At 34.0% G+C, this 15,391-nt stretch overlaps 1 protein-coding gene and 1 non-coding gene across 5 annotated transcripts in view; one reads left to right on the forward strand and one right to left on the reverse strand.

The window, feature by feature from the left end:
* The window catches only part of CISD2 (CDGSH iron sulfur domain 2), a 40,565-nt gene that overhangs the window by 12,168 nt on the left and 13,006 nt on the right, over positions 1-15,391 (reverse strand). The gene's annotated exons all lie outside the window — the stretch shown is intronic.
* LOC118608944 lies at positions 8,384-8,502 on the forward strand. Its single transcript, XR_004953224.1, has one exon. It is a non-coding gene; the product is annotated as a 5S ribosomal RNA (ribosomal RNA).

Raw genomic sequence — 15,391 nt, forward strand, 5'->3', positions numbered from 1 at the left:
AAAGGTTGGGTGCCGCTCCTTAAGATTGCATACTCGCCTAAGAGGACCTCCACCTCTACCCCCGCGGTGCCTGATTCCGTTCCTTGGTCCCTACAAGCTAGGTTGCTAAAGAATTTAGAATACTCTGTCTAAACTAGGGGCAGCTTTCAGCTCTGCCCCTGGGCAGTTTAGTGCATTACTGCACCGAGGCCCCGAGGCTTTTGCCACTTGGACTGGATAGGTACTATCCTTCCTTAGACATTTTTCAATTTCTTCTGCAGATCAGTTCCTTTTGTGGTTAACCAAAACTGGGAACGCGTTAAAGAATATAAAGCCTTAGGGTTTCCTTTATATTTTGTTGCAGGGCTTCTGCTACAATGTAAGGTATACATGAAGATCTTTCAATTTTAGTTATTTTTATTAACATCTTTTAAAAAAATAGAAGAATGTAAGGAGACAGCGTTACACCTTCCTAGATGTTAAAGTAGGAAAGAGGCAAGAGAACTAAAAATGTTAAGCCACGAATTAGAGACTGCAATATGCTGATCAGCCCTGTAGCCAGGCCAGGACAACTTCAGAACAAAGGAAGATTTCTGCTGGATTACTAACAACCTATTCTCCACACCTGTGAAGGGAAACAGGCATTCCCTACAGCTAAAACCATGGGGAACAGATGGATTAAAGGCCAGGAACTGCCAGTAGGCCTTTCACGCTACATATTACCTTTTCATGATACATACTCTTCCTTCCTCATTCTAGGTCCATAGCAAAGGAAATTGGAACTAAAGACTGATATATAAACTGAATTCTTTGAACACTCATAGCCCCTCTCAGTGCCTTTACTCTGTCTTGCACTGGTTCCTCTCACTTTCTGCCTCTATGAGGAGACCACACTGTGGATGGAGTATTATCACTTTTCTAATGAGTTTTCCTGTTAACTCTACCTTTGGGGTATGTGATGAATTCTTTCTACACTCCCCACCAAAGGACCCTCTTCTCTCAGTGCAGGGCTTGGTCTCCTCGTCACTTGGGGAAATTTGCCCTGTCCTGCATCAACATGACTGATGTTTTTGCTGAAGTAAAATATCTTAAGTAATGCACTTGCTGATTGCATGCTGTGCATGTGGTGTGATATCTTAATTTGGTGCCTCATTACAGTTCTGAAATTCACTTGCCAACAGCATATAGCACCAATGAACTGCACTTGGTCAGGTTTTCATTTTGTATCACTTAATGTAACAGCTAATTGTAATAAATGTTTTTTTTTATTTTTTATTTTTCCCTTGGCATTTTCACTTTAAAGTGAGAAAGGGAAAGAATTTTTTTAAAGCAACTTTTCATTTCCTGGACTGTTTAATATTTGTGATTGTCATTCACTAAAAAAATAACCATCAGTAAAAGAGTTAATTGAAGTCTAGAGAAAGTGGTTATCTGTCATTTTACCCTGTTCAAAATTGTCACAGTACCATTACAATGGGAATTCTATGATGATGTTCATGTTAATGAGCTCGAGCTATATTAAGTGATATACAAAGTGATGATTAAAAGGTTGGTGTTTACATTAGGATTTCCCTTCAGTTTCCTTTTGAGAGCTTTTGGTTTGACAGAAAAGGACCCTACAGCTTGTTTTTCCTAAATGTTATGATCTCAGATATCCTTGTCCTCTGAACTGTTCTGTTGGTTATCTTTAATCTCTGGCAATCAAGATTATAGAGATTGTTGAAGTAGAAATGGGTTGTGAGTCCAACACATTAATGAAAGAAAAGCTTGGGAAAGGCCACAAAATATTTGTTTGATTAAAGGCTTTGCAATCTTGACAAGGGCAAAACAAGCTGTGCTGAGTGAGAGTTTTAAGACCTCTAAGTATTTAAAAGAATTAAAAAATATATACCTCATATGCTCAAATGCCAAATGTAAAATTTGAGGTCACCACCATCCAGATCATTATAAATAGAATATAGAGAGCTTCTTTGTGCCCCTTGTAACCATGTCCCCCAACCACCACCACCACTATTCTGACTTGCCTTGCATGTTCTTAAATGTCGTATAAAAGAAATTACACAGTATTACACAGTATGTAGTTTTTTTGTGACTGGCTCTCCCTCAGGAGTTTATGTGGATATGCATAGCTGGTTTGCTGTTTCCAAGTAGAAGAAATATAGTGAGTGGAAGACTATATGGATAATGGATGAAACTTTTTTTTTTTGGTTAATTTAGAGAAGATATGAATATATACAGTAGCTATTGGTGATTCATTACCTGAGCTAAAGGAGAGTATCTAAACCCACCAATAAAAAAAAAAAGAAAATCCTATTGTGCATATAGGGACTAGTTTATTAGATTCCCTTTACTTTAAATTTATATCCTGTTTTATTCATATTTTTCAATTTGCATTTCATTTCCACAACCCTGCCTTCTCGGCAGTACCTGAAACGGGCTGAAGATCATATTGTCCTAAATAGAAGTGACAGGCTAATCCAACCACCTTGTGACACAGCATCCAACAAAATCTAGTTTTATTAGCATTAATTCTTATATTTAGAATTCATTTTTAAAAAAACATAAGGATACTTTGTGGTCAGAGAAGGCCAGACAAAATGGTCAATGTGTGAATAAAGTTAAAGGTGTTATTGAGTGAGGATCAGTAATCCGTCTGCTTTGTATTCTAGCTAGGCCTAGTCTCTAATTTCTTTGTTTGCTTTCCTTCTATAAATTCATCTAGTCCCATGAATTCAAATATGACTAATAAGTTGATGTAACCCAAATATCTATTTCCAGTCCAGATCACTAATAAAACTAACCACCAATGCCCCCTGCACATCTTTGGGCATCTTTGCCCATTTTTCAGTTGCTTTACTAATCTTTGTCATTGATTCATGTTTTCTGAATAGCAATACCTGGTTGGTTACATTTGCATGACCTCCATATACCTTTCTCCAGTCTATGCCTTTGTTTATGGTGTCTCTTCTTATACTGAAGTTTAGTTTTGAATATAGTCAGATTTATTCACCTTTTCCTTTATATTTTGTGCTTTGGGGTCTTGTTTAAGAAATTCTTTTCTACTGCAAATTCACAAAGTTTTAAACTTTTATTCTTTATGGTTAAGTTTTTAATCAACCTACTTTTTGTGCATGAGGTAGAGAACTAATTTTATTTATTTTCTATATGAACAGTTAATTGTTCTAGCAGCATTTATTGAATAGTTTAACTCTTTAATGGTTTGTAATTTCACTGCTCTCAAATCAAATTTCCACACATTCATGGATTCTTTTCCATTGGTCAGTTTGTATGACCCATGTGATATTATCACACTATCATAACTGTTACAGCTTTATAGTAAGTATAAACACCCAGCAAGATATTAATAACTGTTAATAGTCACCTATTTTCTTCAAAGTTAACTTTCTACTCTAGATGAATTTCAGTCATCTTGTTAAGATCTATGAAAAAAACTTGAGTTTTATTGAAAATTCGTTAGGGACTCAGTTTCTCCTCTGTATATGCTGGTATTAATGCTTGTTATGACTAAATAGAATTAATTTTTTAGTGAGCTTAATGGTTATTATCAGTATCATCATCATCAATGTATGAGCATTTACTCTGGTTTCAAAATCTTAAAATTCAAAAACCCCACCTTCTGACCACACTACATAATATTTGTTTATACCTCTTCTACTCCTTTACTCCCACTAAACTTAGTCTTTGACATCATGAAGCTATTTCATGTTGAAACCATATCTATTTTTGTAGTCTGTCAGTCAATTCCTCTATTTATTTTTCCTATTCACAAAAGTTGTTCCTAATCTTCACTGTTCTGCATTATTTACTAATTAAACCTTCTAATTGCTGCTACCAGGCTTATTTTGAGCTCTTGTGACCTTCGTTTTTAGTTGCCAGAGAAGCTTTTCTTACCATCATCTCTAATCTGCCTGTTCTTCAAGTCTGACCACTCTCTGTGTTCATCTTCCAAGACTTTGCTCCATCAGTTATCTTCTCCCAAATTCCCATTTTCTTGCTCTCTACTGGCCATATTAACTGGTGGTTTCCAGGCTTTTAGATTTCACCAACCAATACATTTTTTAATTCAGAAAATCAACATAAGTTTACCAATTTTATCGAGAAAAGATATTTAAAAGCAATATATAATATGTCAACTATAATTCAATAAAAAATACAAAAAAACAATATAACAACAAAAAACTACTACTGTCTACTAGTTAAGACCACAGGCTCTGGAGCTAAACTCTCTGCCAGGGTAAATTATATAACCTATAAAAATTTAGAAAATTTCTATCTCTTAAGGTTATATTGTATATACTAATCCAGTGAATTAATATAAAGCATTTAACACAGTACCTGGCACATAAACATGCACAGTAGTGCTATCTTTTATCATCATCATCATGATTATTTTTCACATCTCTATCAACATCTTTTTTATTATAGCTTCCCCTTGTTTTTTACAATTGTTACTCTAGGGCTGTGCAGTCAGTATGATAGCACAGTATGTCAGTGCTAATCACAAGTGGGTCTTGGGGATCTAATTAAGATTTCTGTAAGTATAAAATGCTTAAGGGGACCCCATGCAGATTTCTGGAGCTTTTTCTATGTATATCCCGTCTCCCCTTTACAAAAATAATGATTAGAGAGACAAAAGAGTAGATTGTACAAGTTTATAGAGAGAAAAAAACAGGTTTCAAATGCTTCAAAATTCTGAAGGAAAAATTATAACTTAGAATTCTATACAGGCTAAGCTAACAATCAATTGTGAGACTAGAATAAAGTTATTTTCAAATCTAAAAGTTTTCAAAAAATATGCACTCCATGCATCCTTTCTCAAGAAACTAATGGAGGATACATACCACCTAAATGAAGATTAAACCAAGAAAAGTAGAACATGTGATCAGGAAATATTTGTTTATACCTCTTTTATTCCTTTTCTCCCACTTAACTTAGTCTTTGACGTCATGAAACCCAAAGTTAGAGAGTGGTAAAAGGTATTGCTGACTGATGGTTTGGGACAGAAAGCTGAAATTAATGGACACTTGATATGTTTGAAAAAATTGAGAAGAGACCCTCCTGGACTATATAGTGTGGGGTTAAATTAGTGATTATTACATCAGAAACTAAGCCGAGTTAAAAAAAGGATTTTTATTCAAACATTTTTAAAGGGATAAACAAAATTTATTAAAAAGTTTTGACTTTGGTGTTTGGTGTTCTTATACTTCCCCTTTGTTTGAGGAACCATATTTTAACTGCTTTGTCTTACCCACAGTTTTAAGAGGAAACGCAGCAAACTGGAAATAAAAGCAAAATTAGAAATAAAACTGGTACCTGTAAATAACATGGTAAAATTTTTAAATAATATTTCAGAATACTTCGTGGTACTAAAAACAAGCAGTATATAGAATTGCCTATTAGAAAATTCCTAGAGACATGTGGTAGAACAGAGCGAGCTTTGAAAAAACCTTCCTACCCTATAATTCTGTAAATGTATATTGTGAGGCCATTTTTGTAGTCATTAACTAAAGAAAGACTGCAGTTAAGAGGTAAATTTATACATGGATATGTGCGTACATACATAATAAGCTGAATTCTATAGACCTTTGAAATTTTTATTTTTTTAGAAGCCAGTTCTTTTGCCTTAGATATTCCTTGCTTACTGTAATTTTCATGTATAATAATTAAAATACTAAGGCAGGTTCTTAACCCCAGAAGTTTATGGAATTAGCCTACTCCAGGTGCTGATGAACTAGGCATTAAAGAAAACTGGAATGTGACTAACAATTTGTGATACCACTGTTGTGCATGGAATAAATTTGAGATTTAATAATATGTTGCTTTATATTATGTTTTGTTTATATTTTGCCTTGAGCTTGTACATTCAGAGAAAGCTGCATTTTTATGGAATAATGCTGTTCAGGTTAAAGGCATCCAATAGTATCTTGTTAACAGCTGACTTGTTTAGAAAATATATGTTATAAAAATCTAGAAATAACTGAAGAACATAAACGACGCCAAGTATAATGGATGGATAATTTTTTACTTCCTCCACATCATGTTAACTTTAAAAAAACATATCAGTCATGGCTGTTCACACCTTTTTAGCCTCATTTCCCTTTTCTCAATTATTAAGCATATTGTTTTTTTGCTACTCCTGATTAACATGTTACTTTTGACAGATTACCTCTTTCGATCAGAAATTTTAAGTTCCACAGTTAAGACTTTCTAATGTGCAATTTTCTTAGGTATTAGCAAATCCGTTCAAACTAATTTCATTTGCTATCTTAGTACTAATCATTTTATGCCTGGACCATAGCAACAACCTGCCTGATATTTGACCTCTTCCTGCCTCCAACTCTAATGTATCCTCTACAAAGCTTTAAAAGTAGTTTTTCTAATTTTTTTTTTTAAATAGACTTTATTTAGGAGCAGTTCTAGGTTTACAGAAAAATTGGGCAGAAAATACAGAATTCCTATATGACACACATATACACTCAGGTTTTCCTATTAACATCTCGCATTAGTGTGGTGCATTTGTTACAGTTGCAGTTGATAAACCAATATTGATATATTATTAAGTCCATAGTTTATATTAGGGTTCACTCATTGTGTTGTAAGGTTCTGTAGGTTTTGGCAAATGCATAACATCATGTATCCAGCATTACAGTATACATTATAATTTCACTGCCTTCTGCCCCAGCTGCAAACCCCTGGCAACCACTGGCCTTATTATCTCTAATTTTCCCTTCAAATTGAGATTTTGACTGTCATTTAAAAGCTGAATCTCTAAAGTAGATCCACGTGTGAGGGAAAAAAGTGAGCTGTAGAATATACATATAGAATCCTATTTATAAAAATTTAAAACCATGTGTACACACATATTTGATTATACATAGAAAATTTCTGGAAGGCTACATTAAAAAATGATTATTCTGTGGGAAGCACAATGGCAAAGAGTTGATGAGGTCTTTTACTTTCTACCTTCTATTTTTGAATTTCTTACCATGCACAAATATTTAATAATTTTAAATATTTTAACTATACAGCTTTAAAAATCTTTGGATAAAGAATTTTTTCAAACATGAAGGGACTGAAATTCACAAAGGAGAAGATCTAGAAATTTTAACTGCATAAAAATAATAAAAATTCTATACCTCAAAAGCATCATAAAATCTAATCCACCCTGCTATTTATCCACTGTGATATTCTTTAAACTCATATTATCATACCTGATATTCTCACATGACTTTTTAATGATTTCTTGTTCCTTCTTTACACATCACTAACATCCCACTTAGCATCTTCTTGATTCCTATTTTAGGCTTAGCTTCATTTTAAAATTGTGACCCTTTTCAGCAATGCCAATCCACCTTCCCCTGCTTTATTTTTATAGCAAGTATAACCTTCTAAATGGTTCGTTAGTTCATTAATATTTAGATGTATGTGTTCATCTCTGTCCCCCATGCTATTTCCTATCACTAGAAACTTACACAAAAATAAAGCTTTTTGTCTGTACTGTTCACTGATGAATTCTTCAGTGCCTGTCTCCTGTAGTTGCTTAAAAATTGTTGAATAAATGATTGAATTGTTTTAAAATTATTAAACTTTGAATTTCTTAATTAAATACCAATTTACGTTCCTTTAATTGTTTCAGTTGGTAAACGGTGTTTAATTTGTTATATTATCCAGTGAGCGTTTTCCTCAGATGTCTAGATATTTTCATTCAAAACCTCACGTTCTCTACTGCCCTTTCTGATAATGGATATGGCGGAAGAGCAGAAGGGCAAACCTTGGATTTTATCCCTTCCCACAAGTTTAAGAATTATAGAGTAGAGAGCTCCAGACACCACAGATTAGATATAATGCTCTGTGTCTGCTGCTATTTTACTGGTTAACTCTTCTCATAAGGAATTGTGTTGACAGTCACAATCCAGCAGAAGGCTTTGTAATCCACCAAAACCCTGGAGGTTTGGGGAAGGAGTGGGAGAGTGAATGTCCCAATGCTCCAGAGTATCTGGTCAGCCCACACTCTTTTCCATCAGCAAGTCACTTCAACAGACCCATTATATTATGCTACAAGGCCTTATCTGTTGCTTATGATTTCTGTAGCAATTAGTTGTCTGGCACTGACTGTTCCAAAGCAATGTGAGGAAGTGGCAGGAATAATACCTAAAATGTATTCCTAAACCTAGCTGGTTTCCTCACAGTTTTCAACCTTACCCCTAAAGCCCTTGTTTCTATAGTTACCCAGGGTTGGCTTGGAGGGAAGAAGCTAACAGCCCTTACTAGTTTTCGTTTTCTCAGGAACTATACATAAGAAAGCTACTTTAAAGACACAGATAAATTAAAAGAATGGAGAAAGATACCTCAAGTTAATGCTAATCAAAAGAAAGCTGTAGTTGTCTACAGCCATGCCCCCCTGAACGTGCCCGATCCTATCTGATCTCGGAAGCCAAGCAGGGTCGGGCCTGGTTAGTACTTGGATGGGAGACCACCTAGAAATACCAGGTGCTGTAGGCTTTAAAGAGAAAAAAAAAAAGAAAGCTGTAGTTGCTATATTCAGACAAAACATACTATAGAACAAAGAAAATTATCAGGGAAAGGGACATTACATAATAATAAAGGAGTAAATTCTCCAAAAAGATAACAAATCTTTAATGTGTGTACATCTAACAACAGAGCATTAAAGTAGCTGACCATCAATCAACTAGATCTACTTGTCATTTATAGGATACGTCACCCAACAACAGAATACACATTCTCCTCAAAAAAGATAGACATGTTAAAAAAAACTTGTATGTAAAAAGATAAACAGTTAATAGGTATACAGTAAATTTAGAAAAGTATTCACCAGGAGGTTAAACATCTGTAATATACAAAGAGCTCTTAGAAATTTACCTTACCAAAAGTAATCACTATCCTGAATTCTAACACCAAAAGTTTGCCAGTAGCTAACCTTTACATAAACTGAATACACAATGTGTTCTTTTGTGTCTGGCTTCCTTCCTTTAACATTGCAAGATTTATCCATGATGTTATCGGGAGTAGTTCATTTTCATTGCTATACAATATTCTTCTTGAAGACTATACCATAATTCATCCAATCTATTATTAATAAACATCGGAGATATTTCCATTTGGGGGCTATTTTGAGGAATGCCACTATGAACATTCTTGTGTCTTGTATGTGTCTTTTGGCCTACATATATATGCATTTTTCTTGGATTCTCTATTATACCTAATTCTTCAATCCATTTGAAGAATTCTTTTGTTCCTTGAAACTTTGAACTTAGTGGTTTTGAAGTACTCAATGAAGGAATGCTTCCTAGGAAATATGGTTTCAATGAATTATAAGTGGATACTGATCACTGACAAGTTTCGTCTTTTCTGCCACTAACCAAGAAGGGATCCTTTTTTTTTTTTTTTTTTTTTTTTGAGGGATCCCTTTTAACAGAGGGAAATTGGATTGCTGATCTACAATGGAGCAAATAGAACTAGGTATGGAATGTAGGAAATTCACTGAGATGCTTCTTAGTGTTCTCTTGGTCAATAGTCTAATAAAAACCTAAGGTAACACAAAAAGGATCTCCACTAGGACTCATCTTACAAAAATGAATGTTTGAGTCACCCTTGTAAAGAATCCCATTCAGTTTAGATGCAAGGAAAAAGTAAGAAAAACCTAGAATGAGTGTTGAAAGCAAACAACTATGTTTATGAACCTAGGCCTCATGACCAACTAAATATCAAAAGCAGGTTTTATGATTATGTTTTGTTACTTGTTTGATTCCTCCCTGACCATAGATGAAGAATTCTGGGGTGGCTAATGATTTTGGTTTCAGGTAAAAGTACGACTGACTTGACACCACCCATGATGACTTCATAGCTGATGGGAGGAGAATGCATGGTGGAAAAGAGTGAGGTCAACATAGTTAGTCCCCTGGCTCCCTCCTCAAGAAGGTAACTTGAGCCTCCTGTGTACCTTGACCAAAGATCATTGCCTCTCTTAAAGTGAACTCACAATTCTTTCTATCTCCAGAACCTGGTTAACTTCCTCTTCAGTCCTCTGGGGCTTAAGAGTGCTACAGCTCCCCTGCTGTTAGTCCTCAGTTACAAAACTATCCTAATTTTCATACCCTACACACACATTTGTACTTAGTCCCTTTGTAAATAAACTGTACTTATTAAATGATCCTGAGTGTGTTATTTGCTTCCTGTTAGGACTGTTACAAACTCTTGCCTAAAATCTACTTGGATATTAGCATAGCCATACCATCTTTTTGTTAGGTTTTGTATGATAAGCCTATTCAAGCTTTTCTACATTCTAATTTTTATATGTCTCTTGAAATCAAGTTAAATGTATATCTTTATAAATCCAAGGTGACATTCTTTGTTTTTTAATTGGGATAATCAATTTCCATTTAATATAATTACTGATACATGGGGCTTTAAAGCTGCCATGCTGTCTTTTATCTCATCTGTTCTTCACTATTTTTCTCTACTTTCTGTGGAATTGATCAAGTATTTTTTTTAATTCCATCCTTCTGTTAGCTTTTTAATTATATGTTCTTTTAGTGTGTTTTTAGTAATTACTCTAGAAATCACAATGTGCTTCCTTGACTTCTAAAAGCCCAGTATACATTAGTAGTTTATCCATTTTGTGGGACAGTGTAAATTGAATACCTTAGACTATTTCAACTTTATTTACGCTTGCCTCTTAATTTTTTATTGTTAGGATTTAAATCTATGTTTTTTACACCACAGTATACTAGCATTGTTTTGTAAAGTTAACATTGAGATTTATCCATATATTCCTCCTTTTCATTGTTCTTCATTCCTTCCAGAATCTGACAGCTTCCATTTTTCTCTGCTTAAAGGCCACTCTTTCTTCTAATGCAAAAATGCTGATAACAAAGTCTCAGTTTGTGTGTTTGAAAATATCTTTATTTTGCCTTAACTTTAGAAAGTTATATAACTTGAATATGAATTCTAAGTTGGCAATATTTTCTTATAGTACTCTGAAAATAGCATTATTTTGGTTGCAAAACAGTTGTCTTACTGTCATTCATTTGGTAGTATCTTTTTCTTCTGTGCACTTAAAATTTTTTGTCTTTGGTTTTCAACAGTTTTACTGTGTGATTTTGGTGTTTTCTTGCTTAAGGTTTATGCTTCTGGAGTCTGAAGCATAAAGCCTTTTGCTTATTTTAGACATCTTTTCAAGTATCACTTTTACATTCTCACTCCTCTCCTGAATCTGAATTATACTTCTATTAGTCTCTTTTATTTTTTACCCTATACCATATGTTTCTTCCACTTTTTTTTACACTCTTTCATTCTTTTGTCTTTCTGTAAATCTGTCTTCTGAGCTGCTTCCAATATCTAATTTTGTCCTCAGCTCTGTATAATTGGCTATTAAGTCTATCCATTGGATTTTTAACTTATGTCTTTCAATAATATAATTTCCCTTTGGTTCTTTGTGTTTCCATTCACTATAAACATTCTTACTCCTATATTTTAAATTCCTGAGCATATTAATCATAGTGTTTTAAAGTCTTCATCTCATAATCCCTGTAGGTTCTGTTTCTACAGTCTGTTGCTTCTCTGGTTTTGTCATATCTTCTCACATACCTGATTATTTTTTGTGTACTAGGTATTGTATAGAAAATATTGTAGAGGTATTTTGAGGCTCTAGGTAGCTTTACTTTCCTGTAGAGAAGATTTTTTTCCCCCCTTTTACTAAACAGCTAAACTAGGGCCATTAGCAGATTCAGATCCCTACAATGCAGTTAAAGCCTGAGATGATTCAGTCCCTGCCAGTTCTGATCTATTTTCAATACACTCTGACTCCTACCTGGGGCAGAGCCCCTTCAGGATCTCAACTGAATGACTGAGGTGTTTATCTTTCTTGGTGAGCCCTAAACTCACAGTTTCTCTACCATCCCCTACCCCAGATCTGTGAGCTTGCAGAATGTTGTTCACCTTCTCAGTTGCTTTTAGAAGAGATAGATGCCTGCAGCAGATGAGGAACCCAAATGCCAGGACCATCTCACCAACCCATCCCTCTCTCTCCCCTAACATTGGCCCTGTAACCCTCATAAATCTGGTAGCTCTCCAATGCGTTTTAATGTTTTGTTTTTTTTTTTGTTTTGTTTTTGGCTTTGGCCCAGCTTTTCTAGTTGTTCTTAGCAGAAGCATGATTAAAATCACCTAGTTCTTCATTACTAGAAGTGGAACAGCAGAGGACTCATTTTTAATGTCAAAAATTGTACTGAATGCTCCCTTTATCCTCTTTATCAAAACACACAAGGTAGTAGTTGTACATATGTTTAGTCTATAAATAAACTATAAATAAATATAATAATGTATTTGTTAAATATATATATATTACTTATATATAATAAATATCCAGGTCCCCTGCAATACTCAGGAAATTAAAATACTGCTAAGTGAAAAGTTATAGTCTCAGGAAAGTTAAAAGTATGTTCAAAGGGCATGGGGAGCCCAGTTTCATTAGAGAGTTCATGTATAAAAGCAGAGATAAAGTTCTGGTTTTTATTCTCTATATAATAGGAAACTACTGAAAACTTCTTTATTATGGTACCTTTTAATAAAAGCTGTATTTTGTTTGACAGTGATATGCAAGGTAGACTAGAGAAGTAAGAGTACAGGCAAAGAAACCCTCTAGGAATCTATAGTAATGGACCAAATAAGAGTTGGTAAGAGACATCACAGTGTAATGAAAAGAATGTTGACATTAGAGTCACAGGACTTATAATTACTGGTCCTGTCAACTTGGATAATACATTTAATGTGTCTGATTCTACTTCCTATTTACATGCCAGTCACCCTGTACACTTTCAACAGAATGCTGAATATCTATTTTAATCTACATTATAAAATTTAAGGTGTAATGTCTATTTGAAGGCCCAAAGAAGTAAAACTAATAAATGTAATAGAGAACTGCATGCTGAACATCTCCACAATTAAAAACAAATAAATTACTATTTTCTCCCTAACCCTTGTCTTAATTTCCAAAATCAGCTTCCTCTTCTGACTGACCTCTTTAGGTAAATATATTTTCTGGTCACCAGAAATGTATTGAAGTAATCTTTTTCTTTCACTATTTTTACTGCTTTGGACATTCAAATATATATTACACCTTAAATTTTATAATGTACATTTAAAAAGATATTCATCATTATATTTGACAATCATTCTATAAATTAAACAAAATTGATTAACATTTCAGCATTCTATTGAAGGCCTCTCTCATTTTAATCTAGTTTCCCCTCTTCTAAAATGAATTTTGGTTATACGTTTTTTTTTGTTGTTGTATTTTACAGCCCTTCTAGTTCTACTAGAAATAAAATATTTTATGTATTTTTTACTTGGGACCACAGAAATAATGTGTCAGCATCCTCCCTTATCCATTATACTTTGGCATTCTCAATCTTAGGGAACCTGGAAGTAAGAAAAAACCTGAGCAGCAAGGAAAACTGTTGTGAGCTTTATTCTGTAGCAAAAATATTTGTCTGTTTTTGAGGTATTAAGTGTTTCACGAAGGAGAATTCTCCATTTAACTGAAACTTCCAATTATTCACCATGGACACTAGGTCAGTGCAATCGGAAGGGCCTTGTTGTTACTGGTATAGTGGCGAATGTCTGACAACTAGCTCACCAGGAAAAAAAAAAAAAGGTTCTAACTGTGGTGTTTCTCTGAGGTAAATACTCCCACTATGTCCCATAACAAGCTGCAAGACATCACTCGAGGAAGAACTGAAGAAGTGTATACGATAAAACTATAATACTCCCACCGTGTGGATACCATAGAAATAACCACAAAAACACAGATAATAGTAAAATGTAGTAAAATGATCAAAAAGTGAATTTTGAGTATTTATTATTGAGTCTTACATATTGGATTTTAATATAATCGTAAGGTTATATAATTAATATTTAATAATGGCTGTGTTTAACAGTCAGCCTGCAAACTTCCTGAAAAATTTAACATTGGCACTCATAAGGCAGCATAAGCCAGCTATAGCATACTACTGCCTGCGCTCTTACTTTTGGAAGAGACTTAGCGACTAGCCAATATGAGCTGAGGTGGTTCTGCTAGGTAATTACTTTTAAAAAAAATTTTAATACTTAGATTTATATAACCAATCCTTAAATTCCACCACCTCACAAACTAAAGTCCTTCATGTGTTTTTCATATTCCTCCTCCCTGTATGTTACCTTGTTTTGACTTTATTACTTAAAAAAAATTTTAAGGCTGCTGTACATATTTAACCTGTGTTACCTGTAAATAAATACTGACAAAAGGAACCAAATAAACAATGGGCAAAAATACATAGAGAGATTTCTTCAAAGAAGATATACGGATGGCAAAGCAATACATGAAAAGATGCTGATCATTAGTCACTGAGGAAGTGCAAATTAAAAATAACAATGAGATACCACTACATACCTATTAAATGGCTAAGATTGAAATGACAGATCATAACAAGTCAGGAGGAACTGGAACTCTCTTACACAGCTTGTAGGAATGTAAAATAGTACAAACCACTTGGGAAAACAGTTTTTCATTTTCTTAAAAAAACATAAAAAACATATATCTACCATATGATCCAGCCATTCCACTCTTAGCTATTTACCCAAGAGAAATGAAAGCGTATGTCCATATAAGCACTTGTACAAGAATATTTACAGAAGCTGTGTTTGTTATAGACAAAAAATAAAAGCAACCCAAATGTTCTGATAAGTAAATAGACATATCCATATATGGAATACTACTAAGCAAGAAAAAAAAATGAACTATTGAGACACACAGTATTGATAAATATCAAAATTATGCTGACCGAAAAAAGCTAAACAAGAGAGCATGCTGTATGATTCGATATAAACAATATTTTACAAAATGCAAACTAATCTATAGTGACAGGAAACAGATGTGATTTCCAGTAGATGAGGGGAGCGAGGAGTGGCAGGAACAAGAAAAAAAGGTTTATAAAAGAGTATAAGGACATTTGTGGTTATGCATACATTCATTATCTTGATTTTGGTGATAATTTCATGGCTATATATGTATGTCAAATTGTGAAAATGTATACTTTAAATATGTGCAATATATTGTATGTCGATTAAAAAATAATCTACTGTGGCCTGACCACTGAGAAAAAGGCAACTGCTTGGTTCTGGACAGCACATTTCCATCTTTCAGGGAGAGCAAAAGTGAATAGAAGTTCTTTGGGCAGCCCTAAGCACATTGCTGACATCTACTGAGATGTCAGGCAACTGAAACTCTCATGTCTTTATCCCATGTCTATTAGGTCAGATTCTCTGAGTGCCTCTCCTTATGTTTCCCGAATATATTTCATATTATTTGTTTTACATATGACTATTACTCATA

The sequence above is a fragment of the Rousettus aegyptiacus genome, unplaced genomic scaffold (assembly GCF_014176215.1).
Source record: "Rousettus aegyptiacus isolate mRouAeg1 unplaced genomic scaffold, mRouAeg1.p scaffold_m13_p_10, whole genome shotgun sequence".
NCBI lineage: Eukaryota > Metazoa > Chordata > Mammalia > Chiroptera > Pteropodidae > Rousettus > Rousettus aegyptiacus.